This window comes from Panulirus ornatus, chromosome 53, assembly GCF_036320965.1.
Source record: "Panulirus ornatus isolate Po-2019 chromosome 53, ASM3632096v1, whole genome shotgun sequence".
NCBI classification, from domain to species: Eukaryota; Metazoa; Arthropoda; class Malacostraca; order Decapoda; family Palinuridae; genus Panulirus; species Panulirus ornatus.
This window is the reverse complement of record NC_092276.1, coordinates 8,670,523-8,688,097: the sequence shown is the minus strand read 5'-3', so window position 1 is coordinate 8,688,097 and position 17,575 is coordinate 8,670,523. Positions and strand designations below refer to the sequence as shown.

The 17,575-nt window shown below is 44.0% G+C and overlaps 1 protein-coding gene across 2 annotated transcripts in view; it reads left to right on the top strand.

Annotated features, from left to right (window-relative positions):
* LOC139765223 (ras-related and estrogen-regulated growth inhibitor) overlaps positions 1 to 17,575 on the top strand; it is a 135,473-nt gene that overhangs the window by 62,417 nt on the left and 55,481 nt on the right. The gene's annotated exons all lie outside the window — the stretch shown is intronic.

Below are 17,575 nucleotides of genomic sequence, written 5' to 3'. Positions count from 1 at the left end.
CATGCACCAATGCTGTCATGCCACCCCTGCTGTCATGCACCAATGCTGTCATGCCACCCCTGGTGTCGAGACTAACACTGCGAGGTAGTGAGGTCTCGAAGTCTGGCGTCGTCTTCCCACCCTGGAAGGAGGAGTCATGTCACAAGCCAGGCAAGCGTTGATGGTGGCGCGGTGATTCCCTCCTCTTCCCTCCTCACCCTGACGTATTCTGGGTGACGCTGATAGTGACGGTGGGCGCCTTACGACCTCTTCCATCTGTCACATCCCACCCACACTACACCCCACCCACCGCCCACCGCCCACAAGCTCTTGCCCACATGCACATTATCTACCATGTCAGCCCTTAGGAAATCATCATGACCTCTCTCTCTCTCTCTCTCTCTCTCTCTCTCTCTCTCTCTCTCTCTCTCTCTCTCTCTCTCTCTCGCACCTACAGTATCTGGCAGCGTAGGGTCAAAGGGGAAGACCTTTTAGCCTCCTATGATAAGGCTACTGGTGGGTGGTGAGGTATACATACATAGCTTTCCCCCACACTAAAAGTAAACACCAGTGGTGTTCGACAAGGCCCACTCCTGAGCCCGCTTCTGTTCCTGAACTACACTACTGAAGTGCCTTTAAGACTCGAATCATGCTTAAATATGTGTGTGGATGGAGCTAAACTCGAGCCATGTTGTGGATTCAGGACACCTTACAAGGAAACGATGATCTCTTTTAACTACTATCAGATACTGGGTTAGTGAAGTTCACCTTGACCAAATGTATAAGGAAGAGACACCGAGGAATGAGGCAAGGCGATGGCTATCATGTTTCAGGGAATCTACGCAGTGATCTATGTCCGAGAGGGACTTTGGGGTTGGTATGATGCCCAGCTTCTTACCACAATGTTATCAACGGGCCAGTGTTTTGAAGCAGGAGGAAAATAATCGTCTTGCCAAAAGATGATAAAGATGAGAGAGAATAAATATCTGAACAAGTGATTCAAAAGTTAGGTCATAGATGGATGGCACAAGCTGAATCATGGATTAGTAATCACAAATCGTAATCATACACACGAAATATAGCAGGTTTCACACACACACACAGGTTAAGTAATGAGACACTTTGGAGGGAGCTATTGTAGACAAGGCAGGCGAAAATCCAAGACTTGGCCATAAGTCCATCAGCATTACATTGTCAGCCCTAGATGAGCTAGTCAGAACTCACAGGGAAGAGCTACAGAGTACAATGTTAGGATACATGAGGAACCAAATGACCCGTTTAAATTGATTTCACAAGAGAAAACACGATAGCCCAATCGCCAATGGGATGCATTGGGGAAGAGGCCTTCGAAAGCAATATGAGGTATCGAGAACTACATTAACCAAATATAAAAGGACTTGACCCATATAAAGATTACGCTCTTGACGAACTTTCCTCCATGTGTGTTGAAGCTGTGAAGCAGACACACTTAATAAACCCCTTGCAGTACTGGTCAAGATGTCCGCTGGAGAATGGGAAAGTCTTCGAGGGAAATGAGAAATGGGCACACATCATACCTCTCTTTAAGAAAGAAAGATGGGTATATGTCCTGCACTACAGGCTGGTCTCACTGACGAATGTGGTCTGTAAGGTGCTGGAAAAGATAATCAGAAGGAAAATGGACAACTTCCTCCCAAAAAGGAGAAATTACTAAGGTGAAAGACAACACGGTTTTAGAGGGAGTTGAGGTCATATGTAACGAGAGTCTTAGATCTCTATGAGAGAAAGAGCTCAGTTTTAGACAAAAGAGAAGTCTCGGTGACTGCTTGTTTCTGGACTGCCGGAAAGCTTTTGACACTGCGCCGCATGGGAGGGTGATAAAGAGGTTGGATCACAGGCAGATATAAGAGGGAAGACTCCTGCAATGGACGGAGTATCTTATTGCAGGCAAAAATAAGAGGGAAGTCTCTTGCAATGGACAGAGTATCTTATTGCAGGCAAAAATAAGAGGGAAGACTCCTGCAATGGACAGAGTATCTTATTGCAGGCAAAAATAAGAGGGAAGACTCCTGCAATGGACAGAGTATCTTATTGCAGGTAAAAATAAGAGGGAAGTCTCCTGCAATGGACAGGGTATCTTATTGCAGGCAGAAATAAGAGGGAAGACTTCTGCAATGGACGGAGTATCTTATTGCAGGCAAAAATAAGAGGGAAGACTCCTGCAATGGACATAGTATCTTATTCCAGGCAGAAATAAGAGGGAAGACTCCTGCAATGGACAGAGTATATATCTTAGTGGAAGAGAACAAAGGACTACAAGTCAAAGGACTGCATGTCAGAGGAGCTTTCTCGACATAAATTTAGGTCACCTAGTGACCAGTGAAGTGCCGCAGGGTTAGGTTCTGGGACCATTACTCTTTTTATGGACTTACTAGAGGGTATGGTCTCCTACCTGAGGTTGTGTGCAAGTAAAGCAAAGGTCAAGAAGTATTTGAAAAGCGTGAGGGATTGCATCAACTTACAAAGAGACTTAAGCAGACTTCAATGTTTGATGACAGTAATCCCAAGTATACATTAAAAAAAATACAAAGGTGAACCACAGTGAAAGAAGGCCTCGATATGAATATTATCAAGCAGGGAATATGCTGCTGGAATGTGTGCGAAAGAGAGATTCAGTAGAACATATCGTCCCTAACACGTCACCAGAGTCCCACGTTAGGATGATAACAATGAAAACAAACTGTCAGTTAGAAAATATTAGACGAACATTCAAATATAGGAATACTGAAAAATTCAGTGAGCTATTCGCATCCTACATTAGGCCAACACTAAAATATGCTTCTCACGTTTGGTCACCGCACTTAAAGAAGGCACAAAGAGCTAGTAGAGAAGGTCCAGAGGAGGTCAACAAAGATAACACCGGAGTTAGGATAGCTTAGCTAGAAGAAAAGGCCAGGGACCTTGAACTTCTCCCACCATGGAAGACGAGAAGAGTAAAGAGTGACCGAATCACAACCAGCAGGTCCTTCAACCATTCTTAACAGTTCTTATAGAAGCACAAAGAGCTAGTAGAGAAGGTCCAGAGGAGGTCAATAAAGATAATACCGGAATTAAGATATATTAGTTAAAGAAAAAGGCTAGGAACCGTGAATCTTTTCCCACCATGGAAGAGAGAAGAGTAAAGAGTGACCGAATCACAACCAGCAGGTCCTTCAACCAGTCTGAAGAGTTCTTTGAAAGATGTAAGATTAGAACAACCAGAGATCATAACATGAAATTACAGAGAAAACGTGTTAGAAATGATGTATGGGTGTACATTTATAGTACATGAATGGGGGATGAATGGAGGAGACTGAATGAACGAACAGTGACCGTGGCCAGCAAACAGATGTATAAGAAAGTGTATGATTATTGAGATGGCTCAAGATATGGGGCCTCACGAGTGGAAACGTCCCTCCCCGTATAGCACAAATAGGTAATTACACATCGCAGATGATTGCTCTATATATTCCCACACGTCAACATGCTGTGATTTTATATACAGCATACTTGAAATACTTACACATTCATGTACACACATTCTCATACACGTACACACACACACATACACACACACACACACACACACACACACACACACACACACACACACACACACGAACACACACACACACACACACACACACACACACACACACACACACGAGGTACACACTCATATACACACATTCCCGTACACGCAAACACACACACTTACAAAGACACATATGCCAGCACGCACAAGGTACACACTCATATACACACATTCTCTTACACGTGCACACATACACAAAGACACATATGCAAGCACGCACAAAAAGCACGCACTCATATACACACATTCTCTTACACGTACACACACACACTCACAAAGACACATATGCCAGCACGCACGAGGTAGACCCTCATATACACACGTACACGCACACAAAGACACATATGCAAGCACGCACGAAGGCACGCACGCACGCACCCTACCACAGAAATAGACGAATGTCACCTCCAGTTCAGAGGATGGCGCCAGGGTGATCAATGTGACTCAATGGTTAGCGACAGAGTTGATTGGGCTGGTGGCTGTCACCGAGAACAGAGGCGGGGAGAACGTACACCACGGACGGTGGTGGTGGTGGCTTGACCTGTAGCACGGACAGAGGGAGACATCACACACACACACACACACACACACACACACACACACACGCTAATATTCATACACAAGAAATACAATTACGACCATGATTGTTAATGATGATGAGGGATCAACACAGCTCCATGACAGTGTCAGACTTTAGGTCATGTCAATGACGCGTGGTAGGATTTTAGCCTCTCTAGCACGTCTATCTTCTTGATCACACGGGGGCAAGACAGCGACAAACTTCTCTCCCTCCCTTACCCCCACCCTCCTCGTCTGGTTTGGAGAGACATTCGATTAAGAAATCACTTAAATTCTAAATAGATTTGCATTCCTGTGAGTAATTTGAATATCACAGAAGAATATTGTGGCCAAATCGTGCAAAAAGACTCAAAAGGCAAATGTGTTTGCGAGTCCAACCGAACACTTAACATAGCTGAGCCTTGCAAGAGGTAATCTAAACAAAGGTATGAAGACTACATGACACAGGTTCTCTTGAAGATTACTTTTAACAATTATTTTACGGCGCAGCAAGATACAGCGAGTGTGTACAGTTCGATAGCCACATCTCTGTGGAGAGACTTTTGAATATATCTAAATGTAATTTAGGCGTTAGATGATACTAGTAATGGAACCACTATAGTAAATAATATCTGACTCGATGCTTTGTAAAATGGTCTTCGTGAATTGTGTATGTTGTATCACATCGTCAAAGCGTCTGTGTAACACTGACAAGAGTATATGTATATCTCTCTGTCTGGTGAACATGTGTGAGATCGATGTCTTCAGTGAGGCTACACATCGAAGTCATGAGTATATCTATATCTCTCTGCCTGGTGAACTTGTGTGAGATCGATGTCGCGATTGAAGCTACACATCGAAGTCATGGGTATATCTATATCTCTCCGTCTGATGAACTTGTGTGAGATCGATGTCTTCATTGAGGCTACAAATCGAAGTCATGAGTATATCTATATCTCGCTGTCTGATGAACTTGTGTGAGATTGATGTCGCGATTGAGGCTACACATCGAAGTCATGAGTATATCTATATCTCTCTGTCTGGTGAACTTGTGTGAGATCGATGTCTTCATTGAGGCTACACATCGAAGTCATGGGTATATCTATATCTCTCCGTCTGATGAACTTGTGTGAGATCGATGTCGTGATTGAGGCTACACATCGAAGTCATGTGAGTCTGGGGTGTAGCTGACCTTGGCACTCGCCTGAATATCCCAGGAGTGTACATCATGGCTCAAGGTTCTTCATCCTAATTCATCCAACATCCCTCACTCACGTTGATGCCTCGTCACGTGGGCTAGAGCTGGTCATGCTACCACACTGTCTCTCACAACCCCAACACTACACACACACACACACACACACACACACACACACACACACACACACACACACACACACCGCGCTACCTTACACTACTCTCACCTTATACTATAACTTCACAAATTAACACACACACACACAAAGTCTTTATCCCATACACAGTCCCTGTAACTCATCTTAACAACTCCAGAACTCGACCACATACACAGACTCATAGTCCATAGCTTCAGACTCCCACAGTCACCATAACTCCTCTCTTTTTCTACAGCTGGAGAAAGGACCATATTTTGACACCTCCTCCAGCAGTTGATGCTGCAACTCAAGGCACCAGAGAGAGAGAGAGAGAGAGAGAGAGAGAGAGAGAGAGAGAGAGAGAGAGAGAGAGAGAGAGAGAGAGAGAGAGAGAGAGAGAGGCAGGCAGGTTTCACCCACCCCGTCCCCCCCAGTGACGGCTAGAGGAACTTTTATATCCCCTTGTGGAGTGACGTCCAGGTGGATGACTGAGTTTACTTGGTGATCCCGTCACTCTAGGTGTCTAAAATCGACCCCCTAACTCACGGTTCAACACCGCAAAACTCGCTGGGTCTGTGGGCGGACACTCGGTCCGCGTGGTTTAAGAGGTGAAGACTAGCTATTAACTCGTTGGCTTTTGGCTTCATTGACGGGAAGGGGGAGGAGGGGGCCCACAAATATGCTCTGATCTAGTGGACTATTTGAGTCTTTACAATCGTCCCTCAGGGATCGGTGTATATATATATTCTAAGATGAATACGCCAATGTTGAGCCCGTGGTAACGGGTCGAACTACGGGAGAACGAGCCATGCGAAGATATGGGACGGTGCAAATGAACCGTCAGGGTCGAAGTGGGGAGAATGAGCCTCTCAACTGGTGTTGATAGGGGACGATGTAAATGAACCGTCAGGGTCGAACTGGGGAGAATGAGCCTCTCAACTGGTGTTGATAAGGGACGATGCAAATGAAACATCAGGTCGAACTAGGGAGAATGAGCCTCTCGACTGGTGTTGATAAGGGCCGATATAAATGAACCGTGCTCGAGAAATATAGCAAATAAATGAGGCTAAAGCTATAAAAAGAGACTATTATGTTTATTTTGGATCTATACGAATTCTATTCGTCTTCTCAGCTCTATAGACATTATAGAGAAGTGTTTTTAAAGTTAAGATTCATTAGGTTTAATCTCTCAGGTGTACAATATTATTAGGTTTAATCTCTCTGAAGTTCACTATCATTAGGTTTAATCTCTCAGGTGTACACTATTATTAGGTTTAATCTCTCAGGTATTCACTATTATTAGGTTTAATCTATCAGGTGTTCACTATTAATAGATTTAACCTTTCAGGTGATCACTATTAATAGATTTAACCTTTCAGGTGTTCACTATTAATAGATTTAACCTTTCAGGTGTTCACTATTAATAGGTTTAATCTCTCAGGTGTTCACTATGTATGAATGTGTATTGCACGCGTCGCAAGGAAGGGTCTATACACCCTCTTTGGTCAAAGGCCACGAGATATAATACGGAAGACAGACCTCGTATAACAGTACATGGCAAACAGAGACCACACCAGTCAGGCAAGACGCGTTAGTTATTTCTAATATCGCTCTTGTGCACAACCAAAAGAAGAGCGAATATTAGAGACATTTCAAAGATAATTTGTACAATATCGTCCTTGTGCACAACCAAAAGAAGAGCGAATATTAGAGACATTTCAATGATAATTTGTACAATATCGTTCTTGTGCACAAACAAAAGAAGAGCGAATATTAGAGACATTTCAATGATAATTTGTACAATATCGTCCTTGTGCACAAACAAAAGAAGAGTGAATATCCAAAAGAAGAGCGAATATTAGAGACATTTAAATGATAATTTGTACAATATCGTTCTTGTGCACAACCAAAAGAAGAGCGAATATTAGAGACATTTCAATGATAATTTGTACAATATCGTTCTTGTGCACAAACAAAAGAAGAGCGAATATTAGAGACATTTCAATGATAATTTGTACAATATCGTCCTTGTGCACAAACAAAAGAAGAGTGAATATCCAAAAGAAGAGCGAATATTAGAGACATTTAAATGATAATTTGTACAATATCGTTCTTGTGCACAAACAAAAGAAGAGCGAATATTAGAGACATTTCAATGATAATTTGTACAATATCGTTCTTGTGTACAACCAAAAGAAGAGTGAATATCCAAAAGAAGAGCGAATATTAGAGACATTTAAATGATAATTTGTACAATATCATTCTTGTGCACAAACAAAAGAAGAGCGAATATTAGAGACATTTCAATGATAATTTGTACAATATCATTCTTGTGCACAACCAAAAGAAGAGCGAATATCAGAGACATTTCAATGATAATTTGTACAATATCGTCCTTGTGCACAAACAAAAGAAGAGCGAATATTAGAGACATTTAAATGATAATTTGTACAATATCGTTCTTGTGCACAACCAAGAGAAGAGCGAATATCCAAAAGAAGTGCGAATATCAGAGACATTTAAATGATAATGTGTACAATATCGTTCTTGTGCACAACCTAAAGAAGAGTGAATATCCAAAAGAAGAGCTAATATTAGAGACATTTAAATGATAATTTGTACAATATCATTCTTGTGCACAAACAAAAGAAGAGCGAATATTAGAGACATTTCAAAGATAATTTATACAATATCGTTCTTGTGTACAACCAAAAGAAGAGTGAATATCCAAAAGAAGAGCGAATATTAGAGACATTTAAATGATAATTTGCACAATATCGTTCTTGTGCACAAACAAAAGAAGAGCGAATATTAGGGACATTTCAAAGATAATTTATACAATATCGTTCTTGTGTACAACCAAAAGAAGAGTGAATATCCAAAAGAAGAGCGAATATTAGAGACATTTAAATGATAATTTGTACAATATCGTTCTTGTGCACAACCTAAAGAAGTGCGAATATTAGATATATTTAACTGATAATTTGTACAAATGTACATCAGATCACATGCCAACATCAAAGGTGCTCACACGACACCGTACAGAGGAACAATTGGTACAGGGATCTTATGGTGTACAAATGTGTACAAAAGGAAAACGGATTACTTCGGCGATGGCACACTAAAAGAAAATGAAGTTATCTACGGTGGCCATTTAGATAACAAGGATAGAAAGTTTGGTACGGATGTGGGTGGAGAGGGGCTGACGTGGAGGGAGACCATCTTTCTCAAATTTGAGCAAATAAGGTCGAGTTTTACGCCTTGGATACCTTGGAGAGAGAGAGAGAGAGAGAGAGAGAGAGAGAGAGAGAGAGAGAGAGAGAGAGAGAGAGAGAGAGTGTCACTGATATTTCTTATGATCGTAATTCTTTGCAAAAAGATATTGAACGAAAAAAAAAGTGACTAGGTTGTTTTTCGTTAACGTGTGATACTGTTGGCCAGCATAACTGAACGAAATGATCCCGGGGTCGTTGGATAACGAGTTTATATCACAATTTATTGAAAATAAGTGTTCATGAGGTAGGACGGGTCAGCCCGGGGCCGGACCCGCATGGGTTCGAATCCTGGGCGTGGCAGTCGACCTATACCCAACCCAGGGGTTCATCTCCCCTCGAGATTGGTCGATGAAATAGGTGGTTAACCTAGGCTGGTGTGTGTGTGTGTGTGTGTGTTTGTGTGTGTGTGTGTGTGTGTGTGTGTGTGTGTGTGTGTGTGTGTGTGTGTGTGTGTGTCTGTCTGTCTGTCTGTCTGTCTGTAGCAGTAAAAACAAGGCACACATTCAAGGTTAAGGGACGGGGCAACTCGAGTGTAAAACTCCCTCCCCGTGACACACAAATAGTAACCACACACTCACACACACACACACACACACACACACACACACACACACACAACACACACACACACACACAGCGAGGGATGGCCAAGCGACTAGAACCCGTAGGCCCTTTGCACAATGAACAGGTTCACGCGATTACCACCACACAAGAATGTCTTCTTGTAGTGTTGGCGTGAGACACACGAGCGGCAGGGGGGCGCGCCTCCTCCTCCTCCTACAATAACCTTCCCCTACAAACAGCGTAAATGTTTGCGTACTACGCTGTAACTACCAGCCTACCTCCAGACTCGAACTCACTTCGAAAAGGGGGAGAAGAAAAAAAATAAATTGCTTCATTTCCAACAGCCATTTGAGGCATTTGATTATTCATGCTGTGGTGGGATTCGAACCCTCTGCCATATGGTAAAAGAGTTGACCGGACCAAAATATAGCATTATAATGCGTTCAAGTCTGCTGTGGTAAGACTGATTGGATCACACTGCGAGACTGCATGATGAAACGTCCTTATAGCAATAGAAAACTAAGACTGGGTGTAGACATCTATGGCTAAATGTTTGGGAGAAGATAGTGGTATACATTAGACAATCTTGGAGGAACAAAATCTATCATTAGCAATATATATATATATATATATATATATATATATATATATATATATATATATATATATCACAGAACCTCCTGTGGGTATATTCACATACTAGTATATGTGATATTCACATGCAAATCAATCTATATATCATTTTACCACTACGTCCCTGAGAATGGAATTCGGGCCAACGAGAATGGGAACCAGGCAAAACAACACTGGAGCTAAAGCTAAAAGCTAAAAAGCTAAAACTGAAGCTAAAGCTTAGCTCTCCTACAACTACAGCTATAAGTCCTTATGCCCACACACTCTGGGCCAATAGGGGTGAGGTAGGCCGCCCACCCTCTAGTCCCTACGTTATTCGCCTTATCATAACTGCTGTATTTATCAAACAGGACAGAAGAGAAAGGACATCCACATACGTGCATACTTGTCAGATATGATATAAACTCTGATGATACAACCCTAATACATCACCCACCAGCAATGCTTGCCACATGTGCATATAAACATGTAAAGTGATTAATCATTGACCAACTCACCTGACGCTTTCAGGAAGCGATCCTCATCCCTTCATCATCCACTGGTATATTTATATAGTCCAGAATCCTCGTCTGTGCATCCATTCCGTCACATTATACATCATCTACAACCATCTCTCCTCCGTACTTCATCTTCACCTACATAAAATCTGTCCTCCGTGCTATCACGACGGTCCTCTTGAAAATTCATCCACTTCAAGTCATTCCTTTTAGCTTTCCAATCCAGCCTCAGCTGAATTCACATTAATCGTTTTTCTCCTCCGTGATGACTCGAGCATCATAATCCATCATTCAGATGAGAGACACCTTGCCACTCCTAATCAGATTAATTAGGCTGATGATAAATTCATCGTCAGAGGCCCAAACATTTCTTGGGTGAGGGGTGTTTCTTCTTATCCTCTCGTGTGCGTCAGTCAGGTTTCTCAAACAAGTCTGCTTTGTCTTATATATATATATAACCAGTGTCTGCAGCTGGGCCCCAGAATGCACAAAGATAAACGTGAATTTTAAGCGTAAGAAGGGAGTGGAATTGCCCTAATTTCGAAGAGGAATAAGGAAAATTTACAAGAAAAAAACTGAATAACTTGTAAAAGATCATATGCGATGCAAGGTGACATTGACAGAGGAATGGACAGCGTTGAGTGAAAGGGTGATGAGTAACAGAGAGGTGAGGTGGCTGCGGCAGTAGTCGAAGAAATCCAGCATCTCCTGCCGAAGTAGATGTCAGACTCGAGGAACCTCCCCTTGACGGCAGGAGAACCTGTTCAGCACATACCCGATAGTCACCAAGCTTCTCTCTGTGACACGTAGCTGTCGAAGTCGAGGACCTCATGTTGGTCACCGTTTGCCAGCGCCACTAAGGCCTTCTTCGTCTTGTGACTCGCGGCTGCCGAAGGAGAGGACCTCCTCCAATGGTTATACGACGCGTGGGTCACATCCGTTCAACGGCCGCCAAGCTACTACGCCCAGCGCCACTAAGGCCTTCTTCGTCTTGTGACTCGCGGCTGCCGAAGGAGAGGACCTCCTCCCGATGGTTCTACAACGCGTGGGTCACATCCGTTCAACGGCCGCCAAGCTACTACGCCTTTGTGACGCTGGCCTTCACAAGGGCCCAATCCTCTTGACCCGTAAAGAAATTCGATACTTTTTGCGCATCAGTCAAGCTACTAACATCAGGTCTCCACTACCATAAGAATACAAGGATGAGGCAACAAGAAATGGTCTTTTCTCAAAGGCCCGTTGGTGTCTGAGGTGCCACAGGGCGAGGTGCTCTTGCCACCAGTGGGTGTGGGCCACTCCTGCAGGTGTAGACGTTGTAAGACCATTCTAGGGCCAGAGCGGAACTACACATATACAGACCGAAGCTGTCAATCATCAGCCGGACATCTTCTCTTCCAACCCACCAACTACTCACCCACTTTCTCCCCCTATCCCTGACGTTCCCCCTAAAATACCAGTCCCCACCCATTCCCACATCCCTCTCCCCCTAAACAAAATCCCATTCCTGCATCCCCCACAACCCCCATCACTGTCTCCAGCATTAAGATATGAACAACTTCCTTTCACACTGGAAAGAGAAAAACAAGTCTGTATATGATTATACAATTAGTAAACTGATGATATCATACGATATCAAACTTATGATATATTCATTCTAATCCACGAAGAAATGGAACACGATCAGTTCCCAAGTGCTCTTTCGTGTAGTGATCACATCATCAGGGGTGATACAAGAAAGAAATATAACAGTCAATTGATATACAAGGAAGAGACGTAGCTAGGACACCATTTGGTAAATAAGTCAATCTTATGACATGATATCAAGCGAGAGATATCAGAGCAGAACTCTCTCAAGTTGATATCTAATTCTGAAAGAAGTGATAAGTCCCTCTCTTCCATTGAAAGAAAACGATTTTCATCTCATATTCGACGTTTAACTGTCTCATCTTACACGACCCAAACAAAACTCCTTTGATACTAACTTTCATTATTGTGACTCAAGTGTCCTGGTGGTGGTGGTGGTAGTCGTGGTGGTGGCAGAGATGGTGGCACTGAGCCAGCACTAGTTGGTGCTAAGGGGGTGGTGGGAGAGGCGATTGTGGTAGTGAACCAGTAAACAGATATAGGGATAGTGATGGTTAGCAGTGTTAGTGGTGGATAGTGATGCTGGCAATAGTGAGGGACCAGTTAGGTATGTATGGGTATCATGGGTCGTTTCTCTCTGTCATGCAGCACGACCAGATCCCTTCTCCTCCTCCTCGTCATCTTCCTCCTCCTCCTCCTATTCCTCCTCCTCGTCATCTTCCTCCTCCTCCTCCTCCTCCTCCTCCTCCTCCTCCTCCTCGTCATCTTCCTCCTCCTCCTCCTCCTCCTCCTCGTCATCTTCCTCCTCTTCCTCCTCCTCCGCCACCACCCTAGCTCCTCACCCCACTGAAAAAAACCCGGGCAGTGCAGACGGCCGTGTCACTATGAGAGAGGCTGACTCAAAACACATGTCTTTTCTTATTTTTTTCTTTTTTTTTCTTTTTTCACGGTGGCTGAGATGGCACGGGCGACTGAATGCCCTGATCATGTCTATGTATAGTGGTTAGCGTTAGCTGACCATGACGCATTCCCGGGTCCGTTAAGAGGGTCGAGACCACGTAGGTTCGAATCCTGGTTGTGGGAGTCGGTTCACAGTCAACCCAGCTGTTCATCCTCCCTTAAGGGTTGGTTGATAAACTGGGCGCCTGGCTTAGGATAGGATATATATATATATATATATATATATATATATATATATATATATATATATATATATATATATATATATATATATATTTTTTTTTTTTTTTTTTTTTTGCTTTGTCGCTGTCTCCCGCGTTTGCGAGGTAGCGCAAGGAAACAGACGAAAGAAATGGCCCATCCCACCCCCATACATATGTATATACATACGTCCACACACGCAAATATACATACCTACACAGCTTTCCATGGTTTACCCCAGACGCTTCACATGCCCTGATTCAATCCACTGACAGCACGTCAACCCCGGTATACCACATCGATCCAATTCACTCTATTTCTTGCCCTCCTTTCACCCTCCTGCATGTTCAGGCCCCGATCACACAAAATCTTTTTCACTCCATCTTTCCACCTCCAATTTGGTCTCCCACTTCTCCTCGTTCCCTCCACCTCCGACACATATATCCTCTTGGTCAATCTTTCCTCACTCATTCTCTCCATGTGCCCAAACCATTTCAAAACACCCTCTTCTGCTCTCTCAACCACGCTCTTTTTATTTCCACACATCTCTCTTACCCTTACGTTACTTACTCGATCAAACCTCCTCACACCACACATTGTCCTCAAACATCTCATTTCCAGCACATCCATTCTCATGCGCACAACTCTATCCATAGCCCACGCTTCGCAACCATACAACATTGTTGGAACCACTATTCCTTCAAGCATACCCATTTTTGCTTTCCGAGATAATGTTCTCGACTTCCACACATTCTTCAAGTCTCCCAGAATTTTCGCCCCCTCCCCCACCCTATGATCCACTTCCGCTTCCATGGTTCCATCCGCTGCCAGATCCACTCCCAGATATCTAAAACACTTTACTTCCTCCAATTTTTCTCCATTCAAACTTACCTCCCAACTGACTTGACCCTCAACCCTATTGTACCTAATAACCTTGCTCTTATTCACATATATATATATATATATATATATATATATATATATATATATATATATATATATATATATATATATATATATTATCCCTGGGGATAGGGGAGAAAGAATACTTCCCACGTATTCCCTGCGTGTCGTAGAAGGCGACTAAAAGGGAAGGGAGCGCGGAGCTGGAAATCCTCTCCTCCCGTTTTTTTGTTTTTTTTAATTTTCCAAAAGAAGGAACAGAAAAGGGAGCCAGGTGAGGATATTTCCTCAAATAACTCATCACTCCAAAGGCTGGCCCGTGCGTGGTTCAGAGTCAACAATGCTAGCCTATACACGCCATCCTTAACCACAACCATAAGGCCCTATAGGCCAAGTGGACGACCTGTGAATGTGACCTTACGACCCTTGGATTATGATGACCTGGTATTTGACCTAACTGTTAAAGGTGGGTCAGGTTGAAGGTGGTCAGGCCAGGTCATGTGATTTTTTTCTTTTTTTGAAGGGAGGCGACGTGATCTAATTGCTCATGCGGGTGGCAGCGGTGTGTGTGTGTGTGTGTGTGTGTGTGTGTGTGTGTGTGGCGGCCCAACGCTGGCTCACTGCCTGTAGGTTGAAGAGAGAGAAGGGAGGAGGAGAAGGGAGGGAGGGACACTCAACTAACCCTCCAGATACCTAGGCAGGTAGGGAGTACCGCCTTACTCCCCTGGTCTGTGGCTATCTACCGTCTACTATCTACGGAGAGAGAGAGAGAGAGAGAGAGAGAGAGAGAGAGAGAGAGAGAGAGAGAGAGAGAGAGAGAGAGAGAGAGAGAGAGAGACAGACAGACAGACAGACAGAGAGACAGACAGAGAGACAGACAGACAGACAGACAGAGAGAGACAGAGAGACAGACAGACAGACAGACAGACAGACAGACAGACAGAGAGACAGAGACAGACAGACAGACTGACAGAGAGAGAGAGAGACAGACAGAGAGACAGCCAGACAGACAGACAGACAGACAGAGAGAGACAGAGAGACAGACAGACAGACAGACAGACAGAGAGACAGAGACAGACAGACAGACTGACAGAGAGAGAGAGAGACAGACAGACAGACAGAGAGACAGACAGACAGACAGAGAGAGAGAGAGAGAGAGAGAGAGAGAGAGAGAGAGAGAGAGAGAGAGAGAGAGGAAGTGGCCGCCTCGCCCTCCACGCTCGAGCGGTGCGTCACAGTGGCCAGCGAGCTTACACCCTCCCTGTGTGTACAAGGCCTGGCCAAAAGCTGGCCCAAGCCAGAGCTGGCCAAACCCTGGCCAGCTCTAGCTCACCTTATGACCCTCGTGTGCCACCTAGCCCCCCGCCCCCCCACGGGAAGGGGGGGACCCCGCTTGGGAGCCAACTGTGCCAAGGGGACTGGTGCCACGAGGACACACACACACACACACACACACACACACACACACACGGGACAACACGAGTGTAAAACTCTCTCTCTCTCCCCAGCAACCAAACAAATAGTAATCACAAATTGTAATTACAGATAGTAATCAAACACACTCTCTCTCTCTCTCTCTCTCTCTCTCTCTCTCTCTCTCTCTCTCTCTCTCTCTCTCTCTCTCAAGCCGAGAGCCAACGAGGACACGGGGACCTTGCGTGGCGCAGCTGCCATAGACTTAGCCCTTCCCTGCACACAGTAGTGACTTTGGTGTTGGCACTGTCAACCCTCCTCCTCCTCCTCTTCCTCCTCCTCCTCCTCCGTCTTGCAACGCTAAAATACCACACACGTCACATCAAACCCGTCTTAACAATTTCCACAAATTACCCACATGTTCACGACAGACTAATTAATTGGCTGAGAGAAACTCAGTAAATAATAGATTTTACCTTGATCATAATGATTATAAACACCTGAAGGTCACTGGGCCTGAATTTAACCCTTATGTCAAGCATACACTGTACGAACATTGGAAATCAAGTGATCAAGAAGAACTAAGGCTTCGGTTTTGCTCCCTGTGATTGCCAGGTGTCGCCAGAGGAAAGTAAGAAGCAAGGATGTATAGATTCTTCACTATTGTTTATTCAAGTGGACAGAGGCAGACTCGATGCTGATCACTGAGGGAGCCATCGATTACAGATAGATTCCACCACCATCTGATCAATCTCCGACAGCATCCAACTCTAAGAGAAGGGTTATAATTCCACTTAAAACAGATTGTCTCACAGGGACAGAAGAGAATAGCAGGAATAAGAGAAGCGATGATAAAGACAAAGGAAAAGCAGGAAATCTGAAAAGAAATGACAATAGGAGAGACGACAGTGAAGAAGCAATAAAGAATGATGATATGATAGGAATCATAATCATGATAAGGCGTTCGGAACCGATGATATCGAACTCACACCACATATTTCTCTTCCTGAGTCAGACAAAAGCAGGAATCTCTGTCGTAGGGCCAGAACCACCTGCCCAACGATCGAACACTGGCCTGCCAGGGGCGTGAGCATCGGCCTGGCCTCCTGCCATTGGTACCCAACATGAATGAACATCTCTCCTTAAACAATGACTGTTGGGTCAAGTGGGACGAAGAATGATAAACGTAGGATCAAGTGGGACGAAGAATGATAAACGTAGGATCAAGTGGAAGGGAAGATGATATACGTAGGATCAAGTGGGAGGAAGGATGATAAACGTAGGACCAAGTGGAAGGGAAGATGATATACGTAGGATCAAATGGAAGGGAAGATATAATACGTAGGATCAAGAGGAAGGGAAGATGATATACGTAGGATCAAGTGGGAGGAAGAATGATAAACGTAGGATCAAGTGGAAGGGAAGATGATAAACGTAGGATCAAGTGGAAGAAAGAATGATAAACGTAGGATCAAGTGGGAGGAAGAAAGAAATAGTATCAAATGGAAGGAAGAATGATAAACTAGAAGAATCAATGTTCGAAGGTGAATATGATAAGTCTATCCACCAGAGTCATCTTCACTACACCATGGACAGGTACATCTTCACCACACCATGGACAGGTACATCTTCACTACATCATGGACAGGCACATCTTCACTACACCATCAACAGGTACATCTTCACTACACCATGGACAGGTACATCTTCACCACACCATGGACAGGTACATCTTCACTACATCATGGACAGGCACATCTTCACTACACCATGGACAGGTATATCTTCACTACACCATGGACAGGTACATCTTCACTACACCATGGACAGGCACATCTTCACTACATCATGGACAGGCACATCTTCACTACACCATGGACAGGTACATCTTCACTACACCATGGACAGGTACATCTTCACTACATCATGGACAGGCACATCTTCACTACATTCAAGATAGAACTAACTTCATTTTACCCTCGACACACGCGTCTTCATTTCACCTTCGACAAGAGCATATACAACGACATCCTTATCTTCCCTACACCATCGACACTAATG